This window comes from Dama dama, chromosome 9 (assembly GCF_033118175.1).
Source record: "Dama dama isolate Ldn47 chromosome 9, ASM3311817v1, whole genome shotgun sequence".
NCBI lineage: Eukaryota > Metazoa > Chordata > Mammalia > Artiodactyla > Cervidae > Dama > Dama dama.
This window is the reverse complement of record NC_083689.1, coordinates 86,491,340-86,498,329: the sequence shown is the minus strand read 5'-3', so window position 1 is coordinate 86,498,329 and position 6,990 is coordinate 86,491,340. Positions and strand designations below refer to the sequence as shown.

Below are 6,990 nucleotides of genomic sequence, written 5' to 3'. Positions count from 1 at the left end.
GAGATTTCAATATTTCCATAAGCCCTGTCATTCTGAAAATAAACTGTCTTTCACCCATTTCAACTAATCCACAACACAAATGGCTGGTAATTGCTTTAAGCTTATTTTTACCTCACCTTCATATTCACAGTCTAAATATAAATCTCAATTTTAATCTTTTCCCACTTCCCCAACTAATGCAGGAAGAGTCTCTGATTCATAGTTGCAGATAAATACATAATTTCTTCAGAAGTTTTTTTCAAAAATAAGGAGTATATAGTTTTCTAAAGATTATTTGCATTTCCCTTGAATATTTTAATCCATAACAATGATTTAAAAGTGTTGTTTCTATATACCAACAATAAATAATCAAAAAGGAAATTAAGAAAGTAATTATATTTATAAGAAAATATAGAATAATAGAATATAGAGGAATAAATTAAGCCAAGAAGATGAGAGGCTTATATACACTGAAGGCTTTAAAATATTGCTGAAAGAATTTAAAGATATAAATAAATGAAAAGACATTCCGTGTTCATGAGTAGGAAAACAAAACTGTTAAGTTCAATACAATCACTACCAAAATCGAACAGCCTTTTTGTATCTGTTAATATGATATTATGTATACCATATATATGATATTGATTCTCTTCTCTTGGGAACTCTAATATAGCATCAAAGGACACTATCAAAAGATTGAAAGACAACCTACAGACTGGGAGAGAATACTTGCAAACCATGTATCTAATAAGAGTTTCATATCCAGAATATGTAAAAGATTCATATAAGTCAATAACAAAAAGACAAACAAGTTTACAAATTGGCAAAGAACTTGAAGAGACACTTGTCCAAATAAGATATTCAAATAGCCAATAAGAAAATTAAAAGATTTCAACATCATTATTCATTGCTGCTGCTGCTGCTAAGTCGCTTCAGTCATGTCCAACTCTGTGTGACCCCATAGATGGCAGCCCACCAGGCTCCTCCGTCCCTGGGATTCTCCAGGCAAGCACACTGGAGTGGGTTGCCATTTCCTTCTCCAATGCATGAAAGTGAAAAGGGAAAGTGAAGTTGCTCAGTCGTGTCCGACTCTTCGCGACCCCATGGACTGCAGCCTACCAGGCCCCTCCATCCATGGGCTTTTCCAGGCAAGAGTACTGGAGAGGGTTGCCATTGCCTTCTCCCTTTATTCATTAAGGAAATTAAAATCAAAACCACTATTAGGTGCCACTTCACAATAACTAGAATTATGACAATTTAAATCAAAAACAATAAAATGGTCTGAAAGGATATGCAAATTTTGAAGCCCTTATAAATTACTGATGGGAACGTAAAATGGTACAGTCACTCTGGGAAACAGTGTGGCAGTTCCTCTAAACATAGAATTACTATAAGACCCAACAATTCCATTCTTGGATATATACCCAAAATAATTGGATGTAAGTACTCAAATATTCATATACTAATGTTCATTACAGCATTATTCACAAAACCCAAAAAATGAAAGCAATCCAAGTTTCCACCAGATTAATGGATAAGCAAAAATCCCTTACAATGGGATTGTATTCTTCAGCTATAAAGAGATGCTCTGATACATGTTACAACATGGATGAATCTTGAAAACATGCTAAGTGAAACATTCTAGACACTAAAGGAGAAATGTTATATGATTCCATTTATATAAATATATAGAATAGGAAAATCCATAGACCTAGAAGGTAGCTTAGTTACCAAGAGCTGGGAAAGAGGAGAATGGGGATTTATTACTTAATAGTCAAAAGGTTTCTGCTTGGGCTGATGAAAACATTTTTAAAAGAGAGGTGATATATTGTACAATATTGTGAATGTAATTAACATCACTGAATTCTACACTTAAAAATGAAAAATTGTATGTTTTACATATAAATATACTTTACCACAAAAAATGAAATAATGATTCTTACCTTATAATGGAAGAGGGGTTTGCAAGTATAATAAATAGGCCACTAAGCCTCATTGAGATCATGATAGTTGACAATGATATAGAGTATTTGGAGGTATTATCTATGTAGAATTATCTGGTGGCATCATGTCCCTAAAATAGAAGCTTATTCTATAGTCTTCCGGAAGCCCATATGATTTAAGTAAAATGAGGGAATGGAGGCAAAAATTGAGGTCATAGAATTAAGAAAGGCAGATAAAAATGGAAATACATGTAATAAGAATGTAACATGTAGACAAATACAGCATGATACAACTTTATTCAGTATAGTTCATGCAAAAGCAGAAAAGCTTGATTTTTAAATGGAAAACAAAGTTGATTTTTAAATGGAAAACAAAGTTAATTTTTTGTCATGATCCATCCATCAAAAACAGAATGAAAAAACTATGGGCATTCTTTTGGGAAAGGGTTCAAAATAGCTTTGCAGGAAAGATTTTTTTTCCAGTCATTGCTATCATTTCTCTTCCTTAAGGAAGAGAGTGGGACCAAATGTTTAAAATATTTTTCTGAGGTGCTCAATACATTCCAAATAGATGTAGTTACATCCTTTCCCTGAAGTCACCTTATGATGTCTGTAACTCCAAAACACTCATACAAACAATGCACGATAATATACTTCATTGCAAGTGGTTGTATAGATTTACTATTCACCCAATTTTGTGTAGATTACTTCTTTAGGCCTTTTTCTACCCATTTGAAAATTAAACTCAGAAATAAAGCTTCTTGAACACTGGGGGGTGGGAGCACAAACAATTAATTTTTTTTCTGCAGAGAGAATCATCTTGTAAGCAAGTGTTTTTCTTCTTTTTTTCCTGTAAATATTTATTTAGCAGAAATGTTAAAGGTTTTAACTTAGATTGACTACCAGGATTTTCTTTAAAGTTAGCCATGTAAGGAAACAATTCTCAGATTTAAAAAAATATATATATATACACATATATGTATGTATGTATGTATATATATATATATATATATATATATTGATTTTAGCATCCCTGTTCCTGTAGAATTTTATTGTTGTTTTTAAGGAACAGAGAGTTTAAAAAAAAAAAGAAAACTCCTTATGCATGTCCATAGACTAAAGGAATAGTATTTGTAAGTCCCCATAACTCAGAGAGTGACAGTGCAAAGCCACAATTCTAGTATTAGTCTCTAGAAATAATATAAAGAAAAAATATTAACAAGAAAAATCTTTCTTTTTTGTCCATTACTCATTGTTAAAGTATTCAGTAATGTGAAAGAGAGTTGTCCTTTCTTAGGTTAGCAATACTTTTTAAACATGTCTGTTAAGTGTATGATAGGGACATAGTAATTCTAATTTCCTTGTGATTTAAAGGTTTATAAGTGTTCAAGGTAGGTCACTGACTGTGTGTTAGCGAGATCAGAGTAATTAAAGTTCAAACAAGTGTGGATGTGAAAAATAACACCACCTGTCATCCTCACTGAATCCTCAGTCCTTTCATTATTTTGAAATAGAGTAATAAATCCAAACATGACCTTAAATAATATCCAATGCAGCTCACTCACTCTCAAGATGAAAAGCAGAGCCCCACTGAGATTAAATACACCCTCCAAGAAAAAGGCTAGGAAGTGGCAGATCTGGTCTTTCCCATTAAACTTTCTCTGACTTTCTTTTTAGTCACTTTTCCTGGAAGGACACATACATATTAAAAATGAGAAGCTTAATTCTCCCTGTTGAAAATAAGAGATTTTCCTCCTCTCATTTTTGAAGACTTATTTTAGAGTTGTTGTAAGTACTTTCTCCTCTCTTTGAAATGTAAATAACTTTGAAGACTAGATTGATGTTTACTCAAATTTCTGACCCAAGGAATGCCTTTCTCAGAAACCTGGAAGCTATCCCTATCAAATGTAACATCAAGGGAGATAACATACCTATCTCCTAGTTTCTGTGAGAGGATAGGAACCCAATTTTGGTGGGCAGAATCTTGCTCCAAGTTGCTAAACTACTCCTGTCATAGATATGAGAATATTTTTTTTCTTCTCTAGATAACGCCAATTAGCTAGCATAACCAAATTACCAGGTAAAGATAAAGTACTACTTGTCATGAATGGTTCTGTCAAGACTTACTGGAAAACCATTTGCTGTTTACCTTAAAAATATGTCTGTCATGGATTGCAGTTGTTGTCTATATAAATGGATTAGATTTCTGTCTTTACAATTTCAGCAGATTGCCTGTGATGGGCATTGCTAATTAAATAATAGAAATGTATTCGTTCTCTACTCCCTTTGTGGAGTGTTTCTTTGTTGGGAGAAATTGTGCGTTTAATGATTCTTCTGCAATACTCTAAAAGTAACCTATCTCTTCTTCTTCCCTCTTCCTTACTTCTTACCTTTGTTCCTTTCCTTTAACCCTTCAAAAATTAAGTAATGTGTCAGGAACTGGACAAAAGATGGTATTCAACATCTGTTTTAAATTTAATTCAATATATTTACATATTGCATTGTTGGGAAATAACTACTATGATAGGTATTTTTTTTACACAAAATTGAGTAAGATGGGTCTTTGTCTTCAAGAAACTATCAGAAGAGAAAGAATGAATAATTCTCTCGGCCTTTTGGCTAAGATCAAATGTAGCAATTGTTCTTATCAGTTTAACATCTGATATGTCCTCTATCCGAGGACAATATATTAAATGGATTCTTGGAACTAGGAGTTTGAATCAGAGGCTCAGATGGTAAAGAATCCGTCTGCAGTGCGGGAGACCTGAGTTCGATCCCTGGGTTGGGAAGATCCCCTGGAGAATGGAATGGCAACCCACTCAAGTATTCTGGCCTGGAGAATTCCATGGACAGAGGAGCCTGGCAGGCTATAGTCCATGGGTTCCAAAGAGTTGGGCACCATAGCAATTTTCACACTTACACTCACAGGGTCAATGGAATGATAGCAGTGTATGTGTAAGATCCTCTGTAGTGCAGTGGTCAAGTGTAGAGATTGTCACCCCAGCCTCTCTGAATTCAATCCAGTTTTACCACTCATAATACTTTTGCCAAACTCTTCTGTGCCCCAGTTATCTATGAATGGAATAATGTTATCTAATGCATAGGGCTATGGTAAAGATTAAGTGACTGTGTGAACTGTGACCTTTACAGCTCTGAGCCAATTATAGGAGTCTGTAGGAAGAACACAAATAACCCATCCTGGACAGTGATTTCCATGAATTCTGAAGATAGACAAAGTAGAGATGTGAAACAGTACTATGTATGTGGAGAAGCATTTTTGACTCAGGGTTCTGGGGAGTTAAATTACAGAGGCTGGGTCATCATGAGGATCATCTTTGCAATATTTAAGAGGTTTCTCCTTAGTACAGAGTTCCAGAAGGAATTTATCAGGATGGACAACAACCAGATTTGCAGTTAGATATAGCATGACACCAGCTTATAAAAAGTTAAATTTTGACTCATTGGTAATAGAGGAGATAAGAATAAGGTAGGATTCAAAGTTTGATTGTCTGATGATTTTATGCTCTGAAACTCCTCAGTATGCTTTTAAATTACACAAAATAATACAGCTTATAAATCCATTTCTGAAAGTTGAGTGGGCAGATGATCTATTTTCCCTCGTTTAAGGCTGCTGTATCTCAGCATTAAGAAAAATTGTTTTTCTTATTTTGCCTGTTTAATTTTTGACACTGTAGGCTGTGGATATTAATCATCAACTAGATGTGGTGAGTTTTTCTTATCTGTTAAAACAGGAATCCATTTATATAAGGAAAGAAAACTTCACTATCTCACTTCAATTTTAATATGTAATATTTGACATGGAAAGTATTCTGACAGCTAATATCTTCATGCATTAGTATCCATCATACCTGGAATGAGAAAAAAAATTGTACCCATACCTATAAGCTTGGTAGTTACTAATAAACAACTGCTTGATCACATTGCTCTCCATGTGATAAGACAACATTTAGAAAAACATAAATAACATAGAGAGGGACTTGCACAGAAGCCTAGATATTGGATTTATTTGTGAAATTCACACTATCATACTGACATGCCATATACGTGTTTCTTAGATCAGAATAAAGAAAAACTCTAGTTCTGTCATTTGTCACTTTATATATAGTCTTTACACCCAACTGGCCTCTTCATATACACATGTGCAGCACAGGAATGCTTTTCTCTTAAATGTAGCATGCACATAAAATATACAGATGTAATGCTACTCATAGGTAATCAAGAAACCTGTCACAACAAATCCACATACTCAAATACCATGTCAGTTCCTCACTGCCCTTAGAGCACTTCAATTTCTAACTGAAATACACATTTTATGTATTTCAAAGAATTTTAGGCTAGAAAAATGGCTAACTCTAATACAGTTAAAATCATAAAAGTATGAAAATTATAATGAATCCCCTTAATGCTTTACAATGAATTTTTATATTTTGTTATATAAATATGCATGCTATAATATTTTCATCTTGTCAGCTTTTGCCAATTCAAAAATGCCTTCGTATCTTTTCTTGATGTATATTCCTTAAAGGGAAAGTATAAAAATGTACATGATAAAAATTTAAGTAATGAGAAGTGCAATGAAAATATAATAGCTTACAAAACCAAAAATAGTGAGATATAAGAGGAAATAAAAATAAACAAGGAAAGATAACATTGGAGTTGAAGAATATGATACAAATATTGAGATATCAGAGGAGTAAATAGGTTTTTTTTGGAAATGCCCATGTTATCAGTAAACAAAAACATGAAACAATCACATTGAAAATAATGTAAGCTACATTACATTATTCTGAAAGTATTCAGAATATTTGATGTGAAACTATGAATTCTAATGTGAAGCTATGACAACTTCAGAAAAGTAAGTAGTTTCCCCAGAAAGCCAATGATAATATCACCTTTTAAAATCTTCATACTGAACAGCTTATACATTTTTACATAAACAGAAATAATATAAAACTGGTTGAATAAATCCAGAAAAGAAGAAATTATGGTATAGTTAAGATAGTGGTATGGTTTAATATTAGAATTTCATATTTTGAAAGCATTTTTC

The 6,990-nt window shown here is 33.1% G+C and overlaps 1 pseudogene; it reads left to right on the top strand.

Annotated features, from left to right (window-relative positions):
* Window positions 1-4,520: 4,520 nt before the first annotated feature.
* On the top strand, window positions 4,521-4,701 carry LOC133063052 (U2 spliceosomal RNA; annotated as a pseudogene).
* The last annotated feature ends 2,289 nt before the right edge of the window (window positions 4,702-6,990 follow it).